The 16,881-nt window shown below is 41.3% G+C and overlaps 1 protein-coding gene across 1 annotated transcript in view; it reads right to left on the reverse strand.

Moving 5' to 3' along the window:
- The window catches only part of LOC136360174 (SH3 domain and tetratricopeptide repeat-containing protein 1-like), a 28,410-nt gene extending 27,332 nt beyond the window's left edge, over positions 1-1,078 (reverse strand). The window contains 1 exon segment of the mRNA XM_066317209.1: positions 1,001-1,078. The gene's annotated coding sequence lies outside the window, so the exon portion shown is untranslated.
- Between the last annotated feature and the right edge of the window lie 15,803 nt (positions 1,079-16,881).

The following is a 16,881-nucleotide window of genomic DNA, read 5'->3' on the forward strand; positions in this document are numbered from 1 at the left end:
TCAATTAACATTCCACATTTTCTGTACTAGGCTACAAACATCTTAAAGTCAAGATCATTACAAGCTTTTTCTTTAGAGAGTAAATCACAGACTTGATCTCTATGAAATTCAGTCACAGGCATGAATATAAGAAAAAAAAATCCATATTAGGTTGCCATGTATAGGCAACAATTTTTATGTATTCCACTGAAAGGTAAGCAAATCTATATTCGAGGTAAACAAACTGAGGAATGTGAGTGCTTTCCAAAAATGGAAGATTGACCCTCTTTATCACGGAAGTAACTTTAGTTAGCAATTCTCAGTAAACAATGTTGCAAGCAGTATCATTGTTCCCAGCTGTTCTACAAACAAAAAAGCCCTAGCAAGCTTCAGCCACGCAATAGATGCCTTTAAAAGCTTTTGTCCTCTCTATGATTAATTTTCTTTATATCTCAGTACCACCAAAATATATTTTCCATCCTCAACACAGCTCTAAAAGCACCATACATCCAAAATTTCCAACTTTAGATATGGAAAACTGGAGACTAAGTTCCACAATCTCATAACTGCTAAAGAATAAGCATAAACTCTAGGGATGCTTTAAAACAAAAATCAGATCACTGTTAGAAAACTATAAAAGGCATCTGTGAATCTCTGTATTTCATTCTGAGTGCTAGATGTGACACAATTTGGCCTGTGGCAGATAATGCAGAGGAATAAAGTAGGAGCTCTTGCTACTGAGTTGCAGCTCAGCTAACACCACACTACCTAGAAGAGGGAAACAGAGCAGCAGAGAAAATCCCAGCAGGTCCTCATAACTGTGACAGATCACATTTACACATATTTTCCAGTGATTTCCTCATGGACACACCAAAGAACAGGACACTATGAAAATTAACCCTTTTAACTGGCTCCAATTCCAACACATTGACAATAAACCCACGGTCAAATGCCAGACCACAAGGACCTAAAAGAGAGCAAAAGAAGGAGATGTAGACATGGAACACAGGACATCTCCTACCTTTTCCAGGTCTGATCCACTGTAACATGCTGGTAAAGAGCAGGCAGATCCCTGCCTTCCTCAGCTCTGCTCACGACTGACTCCAGCACAGCTCTTCCTGTTTGACCTTCTTATCTTTCCTGTTGATTGCACGGCCTGGCTTGCATGTGGCCAGTACAAAAAGTTGTCTATTAACCAATACTGTTAATTTCAAAATTTTTTTTTTTTTTTTTTTTTTTTTTTTTTTTTTAAGAAAGAAACATTCCTGAGATTGGAGTTGTGCTACTAAAGTTCATGATGCAAAGCAGAAGTGTACCTGGAAGGTTCATTCACACACTCCAGCTTTTTGAAGTAATAATTCATTGTGGCATTTTGCACTGGTGGCTAAAAGGCTCCAAAGGACACATCCAGGACATTGCATTAAAAAAAGTATTGTTCAGAAAAAAAGTAACAAACTGTCTTTCATATATAGTACAGGGCTTTATCACACCTTTGCTTTTGATTGAAAAATTAGATTTCTTGCTATCATTACAGCTGAAAAAAAAAAACACTGGTGAAAAATTTTTTGACAAAAAATTTACACCAGTATGCTCAGGCTTAAATCGCAGATGTGTGTTATTTAGCAGACCTATCATGCACTGTGCAACATTAAATATCACTCTGGGGAGTTGAGCAAGACTGTTGTGGAATGCACACAGAGTTTATCTTCTGTGTAACAAGACAGATCCATGTGCCATATCCTAAATGACCCACAAAAGCAGTGGGGTTTGAGGTGATGGGCTGTCCCCACTGCACTGCTGCCTCCTACAGCCCTTGCCAGCAGGAGTAGCAGAACCACACCCTTCAAATGCCTTTGAGGCCTCAGTTCTGACTCCTGCCAGTCCATCTCAAGGAACATGAACTTAAGAGTTGTTTTTAAACATTAGAAATCAGATATTAATTATAAGTCATGCTCTCATTTACCTTACTTCATCCCCTCACACCATGTAAACATGAATTATAAATGCTAGCTCACACTGATCGGGCAGTCTGTTCCTGCAGTGTGCTTGGGAACTCTCCATCTTTCCAGAAATTATGAAGTTGGAAGTTACTCAAGTGATTGTGTATCAACCAAGCAATCATCCCAGAGGGAATTAATTTGATATTTGTACTATAAGGCAGTACACAAAGCATACCACTTCAGGAGTAATTTATTTATGTAGTAACTATGCCAACAGCGTGAAATACCACACTTCTGTCACCACTTTACTGACTAATTTTCCATGAGTTTCATAAATGTCTAAGTCTTTTCATCACATTTATTTTATATGTATATTTAAAGAGAATATTTGATTACATTTTATTACATCAGTTCTTCATTGGTATTCCTCTTTCTTTTATATGATTCAAAGTAGTTTTGGGAAAAAGCCTCAAAGAATCATCTAAGCCTATATTTTTTCCCAATGGATAATAATCTTTTAGTCTCTATTTCTGAGTCACAATCATTGTAGAATCTATCGCTGATTAGAATGTTCCTAAAATCTTAAAAGATACAACTAGTTATTATTTTAGAGTACTGAAATTAGGAGAGATGCAACTCACTTCAAGAAACACATTAAAAAATAGCACCAACTGAAATCCAGGCTCCTTAGCTCCCTTTTCCTTATTATCATAAAATAGTTTGGGTTGGAAGGGACCTTCAAAAGTTGTCTTATCCAACTCTTCCCTGTAATCTTCAATTAGATCAGAAAGGTTCTGCTTCCTTTATGATTTTACTCAGAAGTCATGCTCCATGGTATTTCATCACACCCAGCCCGTACTTCAGTTCTTGATGGTGTACATGGACATGTAGTTTAGGTGGAAACAAGAAAAACAAAGTTTTCAGCTTTAAGGTAATGACATCAGAAGTTGGCCCTGGACTTCCTGTTGTCTTATCAGAATAGAACAGTACTAATCTGCATTACAAAAATCTAGGTGGATAACCTCATTGGACAGCTGCTCTCATGAAATAACTCCAGAGACCAATATATTGCAGCAAACAGGAAAAAACAGGTAGCACAGATTGGTTTCTCCATTAGTAATCACATCCCTTATACTACTATATATTACTACTGCCTATAATTACTATGAATTGTGCTACCTGTTTCATGTTTCTTTTTGCTAAAAATAGGCTTCAAAGTTGCTTCTTTTAGTCAGTTCTTTAACTGGTAAAATCACATGAAGACTCAATAGTCCTGTTTATGTTGGATTGTCCCTGATTGCTTTAGAATTATTAAAAGAAGCTGACAGGAGGCTGAGGAGGACATTGGGTGTTGATAAAAACACTTCCTTTAATTGTCTCTCTCAGGCATTGCTTTTCACCATCCTGTTTGTCTGTCCTTCTGCAGCTGCATGTTTTTCTTACTATTTTTCACTTCAGCAGCTTGTTTTAGCAAAAACAATACATTTTAATATTATGGCCAACTTATGCCTTCCAGTATAACTACTATTCCATCACAGCTGGGGAAATACCTACGAAGGAACAACCCACTGCCAAAGGGACTAACTCTAACTTGTAAAAATACTGAGGCATAACTCATTTGATTATTCACTGATAAGTGACAGAAATACCGGTTTTGGTGAGAAGCGATTTTTTCTACACATCTTACTGAATTCCTGTCTGCTTTCTTTCATCCCAAGTCCAATATATATTAACAAGCTTATTGCCCCTTGCTGTTACCGGTCACGAAATGACCCTGTTTGTTCCATGTTTTGCTGAAACTGGCATTCTCCAGTATTTGCATCTATCATGGCAAATTTGAAATAATACAAGATACTGACTGTTGTCTTGGCTAATTTGGTCTCTGTTGGTTCCTCTTTCATCTAGTAATTGAGGTACACCCATGTAAAAAGAAGTACAATCTGTATCACAAAGTTCAAAAAGAAATATTTGAGCCAGTCGAGCCCCTGGATGTGAAAAACATTCAGCTTGAAGTACTAACTCACAGTGGAAACATTTTAGCAAACTTACCCAATTATAATTAACTAGCCAGATTATCAGCATGCATGGATATTAGTTGTGTTATGTTCATGCTAAGATTGCACACAACTTCCACAGAAATAGGTTTAGCCATATGTTTCCTTTTGATTAGCATGTTATCTCTCCACAGCAACTGCGTATAGAACTAGCTAAAGTGCTTTCTTCTGGTGTCCTGTCATCTTTGCATCTGCCTGCTTGAGACCCAGATAGCTTTACTCCCCACCAGGTCTTGAAAAAACACCATCTCAGCTCCATAGCCAGGTTCAGAAAGGAAAAACAGAAAACATGAAAAGAAAAACGTACTGCCACCCATCTGTACGGAAATGCCGTCGCCTTATAGTCTGCAGGAAAATGCTGAGTCAAAACATCCAGCTGTTACACCACTTACACAGTTCCTGAGCTATTTACTCAGCCCACTACATAATGGCTAAGTTTGCTTACAATTACCAAATGCTAATAATAGATGTTACTGGGCTTGTTATTCCTGAGCACAAGGACCATGGCACACACCTGGCAAAGCTTCCTCCCAGGTTTAGCATCTCGCAGCTGCTGCTGCTACACCCTTGAAAACACTTTTATCTGCAGACCAAAAAGCCAACATGCTCCTAACCAAGGAAGCCCGTATTTAAATCTCAGCAGGCAAAAAGGGATCTGGTCATGACTGGATTCACAATTTCATCTCAGCCATGGATCATAAGCCTTCCTACAGAAGAGAAGGAGAAACTTCTAAAAGTCTCATCAGCTCTGAGAAAAAAATGTGTTCATCACTTACCACTTAGAATCACTAATACTTCGATTAATCATTTCATTTCTATATGTTATGGCTGAGCAGGATTTCTTTTCTGCCTCATAGGAATAACAGCCTCCCCAAATCAAGCAAAAACTTTGGCCTTTCATGCAGTACAGAAAACACATTACTTCTCAATCACCCCAAACCAAACACACTCAGAGAGCTTGTATTCACAAGCTTCAGCATAGGAAATGAGCTTTCCCTATTTTTCTTTCATCTTGCAAGTGGAATTAAATTACTCTTACATACTGGAATTAACAAACCACTTGGCACATAGATCCTCTAAAACATCCAAGTGTCAAGAAATTAGGAAATATGTATTGACATGGAAACAATAATTCGGTTCATCTACAAACCTCCAACTATTAAAAGGGGAAAAAAGCCATCTGTATTCCAAGCAATTTACACTTAAACTCCCACAGATCAGCCTTAAAAAAAAAAAAAATCCTTCCCCTTGACAAGCTAAATCCCCACCTTTTGCAGCATTACAGAGGAATTAAAGGAAAACTAGGTACTTCCTTTTATAATTAGGTGAAGTGATTTTTAATTAAAGGTTGACTATTTTCAGCTGCTTGAAGCCAACAGGTGGAAATAAGAGCTTATTCTTAAGGAAACCTTTTTATAGGTAGCCACAAAATAATTATATATTATAACCATATATTGAGTAGAGATTATTTGTTATGCTGTTTGAATGGACTTGATATCTCTTTTTCTTCAGAGGACTCTCTTCACATGGTCACGTGTCCATCAAGGTTGGAAAAGAGTTCAAGACCATCGAGTCCCACATTAAGCATGTAGAAAAGGGCACCACTCAAGGCTTTTTCCTGGAATAAGATTTCTCCCTGAGGTTGTCACAGCTTTCCTGCTGTCCTAAAGCAGAGAAAACTATGTCAGTATATCTAAAACTGTTTATTCTGATGAGTGGAGTAGAAAGCCACAGCTCCTTGATCTTAAAAAAGAAGGAGGAGCAGCAGCAATGAATATTTAGTTCTGCTTCAATTCCTTCTCCCTTCTGAGGATTTGCATAAATGTGTACTATTTGAAATGTTTTTTTATATTTCTATATACATATTCAACTCTTTTCTTTACTAGCATGCCAGAGCACTTCTGGGATGGATAAAAAGACTTTCAAGAAATAAGCACTTACAATCCTTAGCCATGCACTGAAACACTTAATTTGCAGAACTGAAATTTTACCCATCTGTTTGGTGATTCTGCTTAGTGCTAAAAAGTGCAGGGCCATGGAAATTTATTTATAGGACCTCAAATATATGTATCGAATACATATATCTCCTGAGCTAGTTTTGGCATTGAGAAAGTGGATTTTGACTTCCTTAGGCATTCAAAAAGTGGAGGAAAGATATTTCAATATAGATTCAGTAGGAATAAAGGCTTGCTTTTGGCTTTCCTAACGCTCTGTGAAAGAATATGCCTGAAGGAATATCTGGAAAACCAAAACCAATAGGCAGCCATTAAGATAGAAACAATCACAGAATTTGAATTTATTATCCTATAAGCTCTGTTCCATTCACTAAGTGCAAGTGGGTTTAGTGTCAGTAGTTTTCCCTTTAATCAAGGTAGCCCAAAATTCTGTCTTCCTATAGTTTTAAGACTAGCATTTCCAACCACCAAAATGTCTACAGTAGAGAAGATCCTATAGTGATACTTTTGACTTCAACTAATAATTATAAAAGTCTGTCTTCACATAAAACTAGCAAAATAATTGCAATTTTCCCAAATTACTGCTGCCCTCCAGTTGAGACCCAAAGAAGGGCTTACATGTCCATTTTTTGCAGCTTTATCTGTAGATCTAAGTTATAATATCTAGTAACAACTTTCCTTTCACATTCATCTTTTTAGACCATTTGGGCACAGGTACCAGAACTAAGTATATTAAAAGGTGTTCATAAACATAACAAGCACAATATTTCCTGCTTAAGTATCCAGCTTTGTATGCTCGAGGTAGTATTTCTTATAAGAAAAATAAAATCTTTAAAAGGTATGGAGCAACCCACAGTCTTGAGAAGTATGAGCAAAAATTTCCTATTTATCAGGGAAAACTTGAGACAGTGGAACTTTTGTCAATATGGGTCTGATAATCACAAAAACTTTCTCTCTGAAATATGGACTTGGAACCATCTTACAATTTCATTTATGGCATTATTGATTAAATCAACTGTATTTGCATTGGCCACTACAGACAATAATGGTGTTAAGGTGTGAATATGTGGGGGGATGCTACAAAAAGATTCCTACTAAGTTTAAGGCCATGCAGCTAAACCCAAAAACTTTAATAAGCATTAACATATTTTGGACTCACTCTGTTAAATGCACAGCATGTTTCATGCTCATTAATTATATTCAGTGAATTTTTTTCCAGTTTTTCCCACATTTGAAAAAAAAAAAATTATGTCTCCATTCCTCCTTTTTTATTCTAGTTGACATCTGTGCATATGCTATCCACAATCCCCATGTAAACTTTATGTTCTCTTTTAGCTGGGCTTGGTCCAGGCCATTTCACATGGACTGAGACCTTCCCTAGTGAAGCCTGGAAAGTACAGGAAGCCTGATAGTACAGGACAGCTTTGTTGCAGCTGAAGAGGCAGAGGGAAGTATCAGTCACAGCTGCATTTCTCTAGGGCCTGATGTCTCAGGAATGTTCACTGCCAGAGTGGGCCAAAAGTTCCTGCAAACTCTCACACATCTTCCCAGGCAAAGCCTCACTCACAGACAGTGCTACATGAGAATTTTATCACCTCAGAAGACTTCTGCTGGCATGAGGTTGTATTGTACGGGGGTTTTTTTAAAGTAAGAACAGTGTTAGATAGGCAGTGTAGGATAAGAATGGGAAATCAGCACACATCAGCCTGGGCTGCAAAACAGAGTTAAATTGACTCAGGGCCAATGGATTGTAATACCATCTACTCCAAGGGAGAAGCTGTAGCTTCACATAGAGTGGTTTTCCAAGGAGTCAGCTTCGCAAGGGATCACAATATGCTTAATAAATGTTGATCTCTCTGCAACAAAAGGGACCACAATATCCTTCTTCTTATTTGCTACAGAAAGCACAACATTATTTACATGTTTACTGTCATAAGTATTGATATCAGTGGTTACACAGACTGTGTGATATTGCACTGAAATCCTTGCAAGCTTCATCTGCCATTCCCAAATTAAAATTAATTTTTTTGCCAATGTTTTTTGCAAGTGTAGTGACTTTTATATTATTCATGGTTTGTTTTGGCTCTTCCCCAGACCCTTCTCTGCATTTGTATTTCTGCCCATTTCATTGCTGTAACCTAGGAGTTTGTCTTCCCTGTGTAGGAATTCTGTATGGATGCTCATCATTACCTGCTGGACTTCCTGCCATGTGCAGCAGCCTGTGATACTAAAATTTATTTGTTCTGATCAACTTTCCAAATGCTGACTGCTGACATGAGAGAACAGTCCTTGATTGTCTTACTGTAACAAAGACTTCTTTCATCCTCAGCCATTGTTCCCTTTGATGTTATTTCACGCTTTCTGTTTTCAAAGTTTGCCTGGGAGTTTTATTTGACCATATTTGATCGTAATGCATTTAGGTTTGTAATGGGTAATGGATGTCTAAGTTATAGCTGCTGATGCAGTGTTTATGATCTTCCCACGGTGTGAGAGGAGCTTTGTATGAAACTTATTACTGACATCTTGATAGTGCAACTCAGACATCTTAATAGAGTGCCATGTTATTATTTCATAATGGCTGCTTCACACTAATTCATTATTTATAAACACGTGTGCTTCTGGCTCAGTGTGTAGCTGGCAATTTATTCCCATATCCAGAATCTCATTTTAAGATCCCAGTTTGTTACTCTTCTGGGACTTCAGACTTGCCTTATATTTTATTTACTGCCAAAGTCATTCCAATGCAACAGACAGAGTAAGGTGGTGGAGAGGTAACTGCTGTCACTGCTTGCAGACACAAGGGTGGCTTGTTTTGGCAACTGCCCCAGTACCAGCAATTCTGCAATATGGTAATTTTAATGTCAAAACTCGTAACTCAATATGGAATTAGTCATAAAGTTAAGAAGTTCAAGTCTTGTTACAGGACTGTAACCCAGGCAAAGTAGCCTAGCCCTGAATTCCTAAGAGATATATGACACCAGAAAATTAAAAGCAGAAATGTTTTTAACACAGAGTTGATTAGGGAGCCTTCTTCACACAAAAGAGAATCAGTAAAAAGCAAAAGAGGGGTCAGACAGCATGTCAGGTCAGGTTCTTAATCTTCAGTGATACAAAAGAATTTCTATTTTTGAATTAATAGGAAAATGACATATTTCTGTAAATTTATAGAACGTGATTGAAGGATAATTTCTCATTTAAAACAGAAGCACTTCAAAATACATTACTGTGAATTGCAAGATTTCTTTTGTCTTCCAGAAGATATAACAGCTGTCAAAAGACAGTAGCTTAGATGGAATATCAGCCTATGAAGTAGATTTCAAGTTAAAAGGTAGAAATTACTGTAGATTCTTTGGAGCTTAAATTTAGTTTTCAAAACGATACAATAGGACTTAATGGCATCAAACACAGAGCTGCACAGTAAGATTTACAAAAGCAGGCCTAATTTATGCAATTTTTCTGATTTCTTTTTCCTGAGATATCCATTTAGGACAACTTCAGAAGGGTTTTAACAATTGTATGGCGTAGCTGGTACAAACTAATTGTTCTATTGAGTTTCACTCCAGGTTGGTATTTGACCTGAGAATCTTGTGATATTGTATCAGCTTTGAACATGAAGCCAGGGGAAAACTTCATCAGGTTAAAGAGCTGCTCAGATTTGTAGTTTTCTATAGTCTGCATTAGCATGTAAAAGACTCCTGGCAACTGGATGGATAATGGCTTTTTTCACTTTTTTGTTTGTTTGTTTTGCTTTGTTTGTTTGTTATTGGGGTTTTTTTTTGTTGGTTGGTTGGTTGGGTTTTTTTGGGAAGAGATAAAGGTTCTGCTTCTTTACCAGTGCAGAAATCCTAGTTCCTCTCTCGCTCTCACTGGACCCTCCATCACTGAGGTGCTTTTAAAATATGACCTCTCTCATATGGCAATGGCCTAAAAAAACTTTGCAGACAAATAATCAAATAAGTAATAATTTTATTGCATTGGAAGACCATGACCACCCTGAAGTTGTAAGCTTCAGAAATATTAGAAACAATCCTTTTTGCTTGCTTCAGCTGGACTGTTTTTAACTGAAGACACGCAATATAAATTTTTTCCTTTACATTTACAGCATTGACAGTGCTCACTCTTTTTTTCTTTACATGAAAACATATTCCCTTACTTGAGGGCAGATGCAGAAAAATATATTCCCTTATGTGAGGAGGATTCATTTCTGATAACTGGGATTAAAAATTCAGTAGATAGTGAAGGTTTTATTTTCCTGATACAGCTAATACAGTAGAGCAAGACACAAAGATGTACTTAAGAGACATACAGTTTAAATGCACATGAACAGTAAAATGCAAAGTTCTTCCATAACATTGTCCAAATCATATTAGTGGAGAAATTTTAGGAAACACTTCTATGCTAAAAAGTAAATTTGTCTTGCATAGCATTTTTCAAGCTCCTCCAAAAAATAAAAATCAATGGTTTTAGAAGAATTCAGGATGACACTGAGGATATGAAGGATCATCAGGTTTGCCAGGTGCCAATTCAATTCCCAGTAATGACAGAAGTGGTGCTAAGTGCTGACAGGTCAAAGGCTGACTTTTCAAAGCCTTCTTCATAGTAGCTGAACAAGCCGATTGCTTTCAAAAACGAAAATCAAGAGATGACTGCCCACTAAAGTGAGATTGGTAACAAGGGGCTGAATATTACAGCTCGCCAAAGAGTGTATCTGCCCATTCTCAGGATGGATCATTGTCCTGAAAGATTTGAGCTATTTCCTCTGTGAGACTGAGTGCTCAGTTTAAATGGTTTAGTACAAGTCTTCTTGGCAACTCTTTCTGGATGGTTTCATTTTGACTGTGAAGCCAACAATTTCGCCACACTTTTGCTATCACCCTTTCAAGGCCAGCTTCTCAGAGAAAGAGACAATGTCTTACTGGAGAGCAAGGACAGCATCAAATCTAACAGAACTAAAAATAAACTCTGGTGATTATTTTTGCCATGGACCACTCATGCACTAAACTGTGACCTCTTCCCAAGTAATGCTTGTGTCATCTGTGTCATCCATGATACTGAACTACCTCCAAAAGTCATTGAAGCAGGACTTTTCCTGGATGAGCTTGGAGAAGACAATTTTTAGACAGTAGACCTTTTAAGTGCTGATTATTCCCTTGTTCATTGGTTGGAATAATGGGATCTTACCAGAAGCAGAGCATGATTTTTCCAGTGGTTCACAGGAGCTTTTAATCAAACTTGTGGAAGGTGGCATTGCCCTAAACAAGGGGAAATTTGAAGTCCATGGCCTGTTTCTCACAGTGTTTGGTCCCTGAGTGCACTGTGTGGGCACTTTGAGCATTTGTGTAGTAACCTTGACCTTTAAGCTGTCTCTATAACTTTCAGGAAAAACTTCCAAAAACCTCTTATGGCCCTGGGGTTCTCAATGCAATGAATTATGAAAGGCTTTAGCATGCATTCTTCTTTTTCACTGCCACCCAGGAGAAGGGTGAAACTGTCTTTTAACAGCCTTTGAGCCCAAGGCACTTTCCCCGTCGTTACTCCCAATAGGGATTGTACACCCACCACGTTCAAGACCAGAGTTCTGTCTAATTTAGCGTTTAAAGCAACACATATGCATAGCCACAGGGTGAATGTCACTAACATTACTCAGACATTGCCTTGAACTCATGATGATTATTACATGCAAAGACACTTGATGATTAAACCCAAAGTTGATAATCAAACAATAAAACTTCAGAAGAAATGATAGAAACTGACAGATAGCAGCATGGTACTGAAGTTAGAAGTCACCAGCTTTAAGGAATGACTAACTAGAGTAGGAGTGAAGGGTGGAATCTGATAGAGAATGTAAATTCATAAGTGACACAGAGAAAGTGAACAGGTAATTATATGTTTGCTTTTGTTCTGCTACAAGAATGAGCAGGTATCAAGTAAAAAACAGCAAACAGCAGGTTCAAAACAACAGCAGATAGTTCTTCACACCAGACAGTTTGGCTGTGAAATTCCCTGCACAGGATGCTGTAGTTGTTTGAAGCATGCATGGGTTCAAGCTACAACTGGACAAGACAACAGAAGAAAATACACGGAAGGTTCTTCTAAACAAACACACATCTGGCTCAGGAAATCCCCTCAGCAGATGCCCACTGATGGTGGCTGTCAGGAGTGGGATGGTACTTGTTTGAATTGTCTGATCAAATTGCAGGTCCACATTCTTCCTAACAGCAGCGATTATGTCCAGGGGGTCCCCACGAACATCAGACAAATGACATAAGAGCCATAAGGTACTGCTATTCTTACACAGGGCCAAGGACCATGATTCTCTACCAAAGTGTGATGTGTAAGCACTGATACAGAGCTCATCTCTCTTCAGTTTCAGTTGTAGGCTGGGAAAGCTGTGTAGGTTTTATGCTTACAACTGTTAATTAAGTTATAACTTTTAGGCAACTGTCAGTGGAACAGAGTAATCATCAGACTGATACTAATGCAAAGCGAGTCTTCCCACCCTTATTTCCTCACGCTGTTACTGTAACCCCAAGCTGCCCTGAGCCCTGTCTGAAATCAGCATCAGAGCAGGTGTGCAGTACAGCACGCTTATGCAACCACGCTGGCTGCTTTTGTATTTGTTAAAACAGATATTTTTTTTTAAACCTATTAATTCTCACAGAAAGAGATTTTCAGATTGATGAAATACCGAATAAATCGCTATTTAATAAACAAATGGCTTTAATTGTAATTGTGTGCCCTTGTACTTTCAAATCCAAAGAAAGGATCAGTGAAAGTTCACCTGATCCAGAAAGCACTGCTTTTCCCCGCTGAACGCCCAGACTTGCTGCCAACACCTTCCGTGCGGTGCGGCGCTGCCTGGGAGTCGGGGCTGCGCTGAGGGACAGCGCAAGCATCCTCATCGTCACTGCCCGGGCGCTTCGGGGACACGCCGGAGCACCCGTGCACCTCTTTGCTTAGCCTAGGCATCATAGGAGCCGAGCATAAGCGGGACAGGAAAATGCAGAGGAAGATCTCAGCCGCAGGGCGAGGGAGGCTGGAGGGAGCTGTGGAGGCTGGCAGGTGCGAGCGGGCTGCGGCTCCAGCCGAGACCTGGGGAGAAGTTTCTGCGGGGCGGGGGGTGCTGCAGCAGCTGTGCCCGCAGAGGCCGCAGCAAGGCACGGAGGGGGATGTAGTCGGCGGGCGGCGGCGCGGGGCTGCCTACACTTCCCAAGGTGCCGCCGAGCCGAGCCGAGCCGAGCCGAGCCGAGCCGAGCCGAGCCGAGCCGAGCCGAGCCGAGCCGAGCCCAGCCGAGCCCAGCCGTGCCGAGCCCTGCCGAGCCGAGCCGTGCCGAGCCGAGCCGTGCCGAGCCGAGCCGAGCCGAGCCGAGCCCAGCCGTGCCGAGCCCAGCCGAGCCGAGCCGTGCCGAGCCGAGCCGAGCCGAGCCGAGCCGAGCCGAGCCGAGCCGAGCCGAGCCGAGCCGAGCCGTGCCGAGCCGAGCCGAGCCGAGCCGAGCCGAGCCGAGCCGAGCCGAGCCGGGACTGCGGGCGCGGGCACCTGGCGGCGGGGGCGGAGCGCGGCCCCGCTGCGCGGCGGCGGGCGGGGACGGTGCCGCCCGCGGGGACGCGGTGACGGGGCGGCGGCGGCGGCGGCAGCTGTCCCTCCGGCGCGCCATGAGCACCGGCACAGGTAGGCGGGCGCGGGGGGCGGCCGCGACCCCCGATGTTTCGGGGCGACCTTTGCCGCTGCCCAGCTCGGGTCCGTGTCGTTGCCGCGCGGGGTGGCGGGCGGCCGGATAAAAATTGCTCACCTAAAATCACCGGAAAATACGAGAATCGGTGTGTGCGCACATCGCGGGGGGAGCTGCCGCAGCCTCGGGCGCTGTCAGGCGGGAGGGGCTGCGGATCCGCCGCGGCGCGGGCGGCGGGACCTGCGCGGGGCTCCGGCGGAGCTGCCCCGCCCCGGGCGGCCCCCGCGGCCCGGCCCGAGCCCCGCAGCACGGGCTGGACCGGCCGTGGCCCTGTGCCCATCCCCGCGCTGGTACCCAGCGGCTCGGGGCGCTCGCCGCGGCCCCGCAGCCCTGGTGCGGTGCGGGCGGCATCAGCTGGTGCCCCGGCCCGCCCGGCATCCCGGGTGGGCGCACACGGCTTTTCAGACGGGGATATTCGGGTTAAAAGCCCGGCCTTTTATGCTGGCCGAGATACTGTGGTCATAGAGAAGGTGGATATTGGGGATGTGCCACGAAGCCCAAGCTAGGACTGCCACCCGGAGGAATCCACTTAGCCAGGGCAATACGAAAGTAATTTATCCTGTGATACATGCAGGATTTGAGAACTGACTCGGAACTGTATTTTTTAGCGATTCAGCATTCAACTGCGTTGTGTGTCAGCGGGGGTTGGTTACTTCAGAGCACAGCTGATCGCAAAATGTTACAGTCCTGAAGCCAAATGCCGGGTTGTGCACAGAGGACAGGGGGGCCTGTTGGAGTTGGTTGTGCATTTCGTTTCTGAGGGTAACTGTAGTGCTAAATATAAGCGCTACCACAACAACAGGGAGAGGCTGAATAGCTACAATTATGTGGTGACTCTGTATGTCAACATGCGTAATCATACCACATCCTTGCACGGAGCCAAACGGGAGCCTGGTGCAAACAGCGCAGCGAGGAGAACGAGCCCCAGGTCAGGACAGCGAGTGACCTGGGGTCAGGCACCTGCTGCAGATTTCAGCTGAAAACCTACTCTGGCGTTTCCTCATGTTTCTTTGATGGCTTAAGTGCTTTCATGTGGGCTGATTGTCCACGTTCTCATACGTGGGTGAAACACGTACTGCCGCTCCTCTCTGTTGGAAGCGCCCAGGCCAAGGCAGGTGTGCAGGTGAGAGAAAAGTGTGTGTTGCAGGGTGTTTGAACTACGATAGAAATCCCAAGTCTGTTTCCTGTCTTTAAAGAGCGTCGAGAGAGTTAACAGGGATGGTAACATCTCCTTTGGCACTGGTGAAATGCAGTACGGCATCCTTTCCTTGGTCGCCTGGCTGTAATTTTGAACTCAAGAAGATGAAATACTGAGAAATGTTTAAATGCTATTGTGGTAGAGCTAAGTGTGGTAGAGGAAATATTAGAGTCCAAATTTTTCTCTTTATAATATTCTAAATGTCAGTTAAATAGATTGTTAAATTATAAACCCAGTAGAAAAGTTAGCACAGAGAAGACTTGACACAATTCTATCTCAGTAATTGCTTCAAACACGGTGTAAATTAAATAGCAAAAAATGAACAGTGCCAAGATAAAAATAACATCCTGGGAAAAAAGAGAGTGGAAAAAAACCCCTGAGAGTTCTTAGGTCTCATTTGAAAGAATAAATGGCAGTTTTAGGAGTTTTGGTTTTAAGTACAGGGTTAGCTTTGATCTTTCCAGATTTTGATTTTCTGTGTCTGTGTGGGCTATGTAAACAATGTGCAATCAATTCTCATGATAAATTAAATGTGAGGAGCCCATATCTACTCAGTAAAATCAATGGAAATTTTCCATTAACATTGCTGGGGCAAGCATTGTACACAAATTCAGTGCCACAGTTTCTATAAAATTGCTGTTCCCAAAAGATTTCACCAAAATTACTATAGAAAGGCTTTAATTCAAAGTTTGCTGTTTACTGTAACAGGAAGATATTTCTGGTTCTGCAGAAAAAACAAAGGTGCAGTGGGGTGTCAAAATCAGCCCCACACAAGATCCAAGAAATTTCTGCATAGTTTGGTAATCTAGGAGAAATCCCCAATATTTCTTTTACCCCTGAGATGGAAAAAACTTTGTGGATCTGTCTTAATGCTCCAGAAACTTTTGCTGAGTGTCCCCTCTTGTGCCAAGGCAAGACATCATTCACTGTCTGTATCATGAGGGTTTAGGCGTTGCTTTGGCACTTTAACCATAAGATTTGGCATTAGATATAGAAAAGCTTATATTTGATAAATCTGATGTAGTTTGTAATATATTGATCTAGGTAATACAATTTAAAATGGTTCAGTAGTACATGCACTGAGCTATTGTCCTGATGAATGGACTGCAGACTCATGCTATTATTTTAAATCTAGAAAGCATATGATCATCTGGTATAGTAACACGGCTTAGATGCATTATTACATATGTTGTAATTAGATTTTTCCACACATTATTTTCCTCAGCTGTCTTTTATGTACTTAACATTAGTTTTTGGCTGAAACTATTTCTAAGAAAGAGCCTTGTTGTACCTGGGAGATTTACATGAAATGCTTGTGCTTTTAGGATACTAAAGGTACTTTTAAAAGTTTATTATATGGTTTTTAGTGTAATGATTCAGTTCTTTGCCATCTTGAAATCCTAGCAAGAAGAACAGAATAGGTTAAATATTTGAGATTGTGAAAATGAGGTTCTCCTCAATTCCCAGAAATAGGGTAACACGATGTCTACTATTTAAGTGCAAAAAGGGAATCACAGAGCTAATTACATACTAGGTGAGTTATCTTAGATTAGATTAAATTAAATGTCATGACACAAATTCACACGGCTATTTAGTCTTTAAACTGTTATGTTAAAGGGACAATTTGATTGCATGGATCAGAGAACAGCTAATCGAGTGTCACAGCCCAAATGGAGCAGGAATGTAGTGGCTCTGGTTACAAAAGAGGTTACTCAGGTTGGTCACACAGGGTCCAGCTCAGCTTGGAGATGATTAATTCCTTTTCAAAGTTCACATGCAACTGTGCTGATAAGAATCCTCCCCAGAGACAATAGTTATGATTGTTTCAGACTGTGCTATATTTTATACTTAGATACAGCATTTTTGTTTCAGCCCTTCGTTCTGAGCACTGGTAAAAGAGCATTGAATTACTAGACAGGAGCACCAGGAGGTCAGCTTGCTTTGGAGTTTGCCAGCTAATGAACATGTTCACCTTATTAGATGCAATCCTCCATGTTTCATAATTAAACAAAAGCAGAACTACTT

Source organism: Sylvia atricapilla, chromosome 4, assembly GCF_009819655.1.
Source record: "Sylvia atricapilla isolate bSylAtr1 chromosome 4, bSylAtr1.pri, whole genome shotgun sequence".
Classification (NCBI taxonomy): Eukaryota; Metazoa; Chordata; class Aves; order Passeriformes; family Sylviidae; genus Sylvia; species Sylvia atricapilla.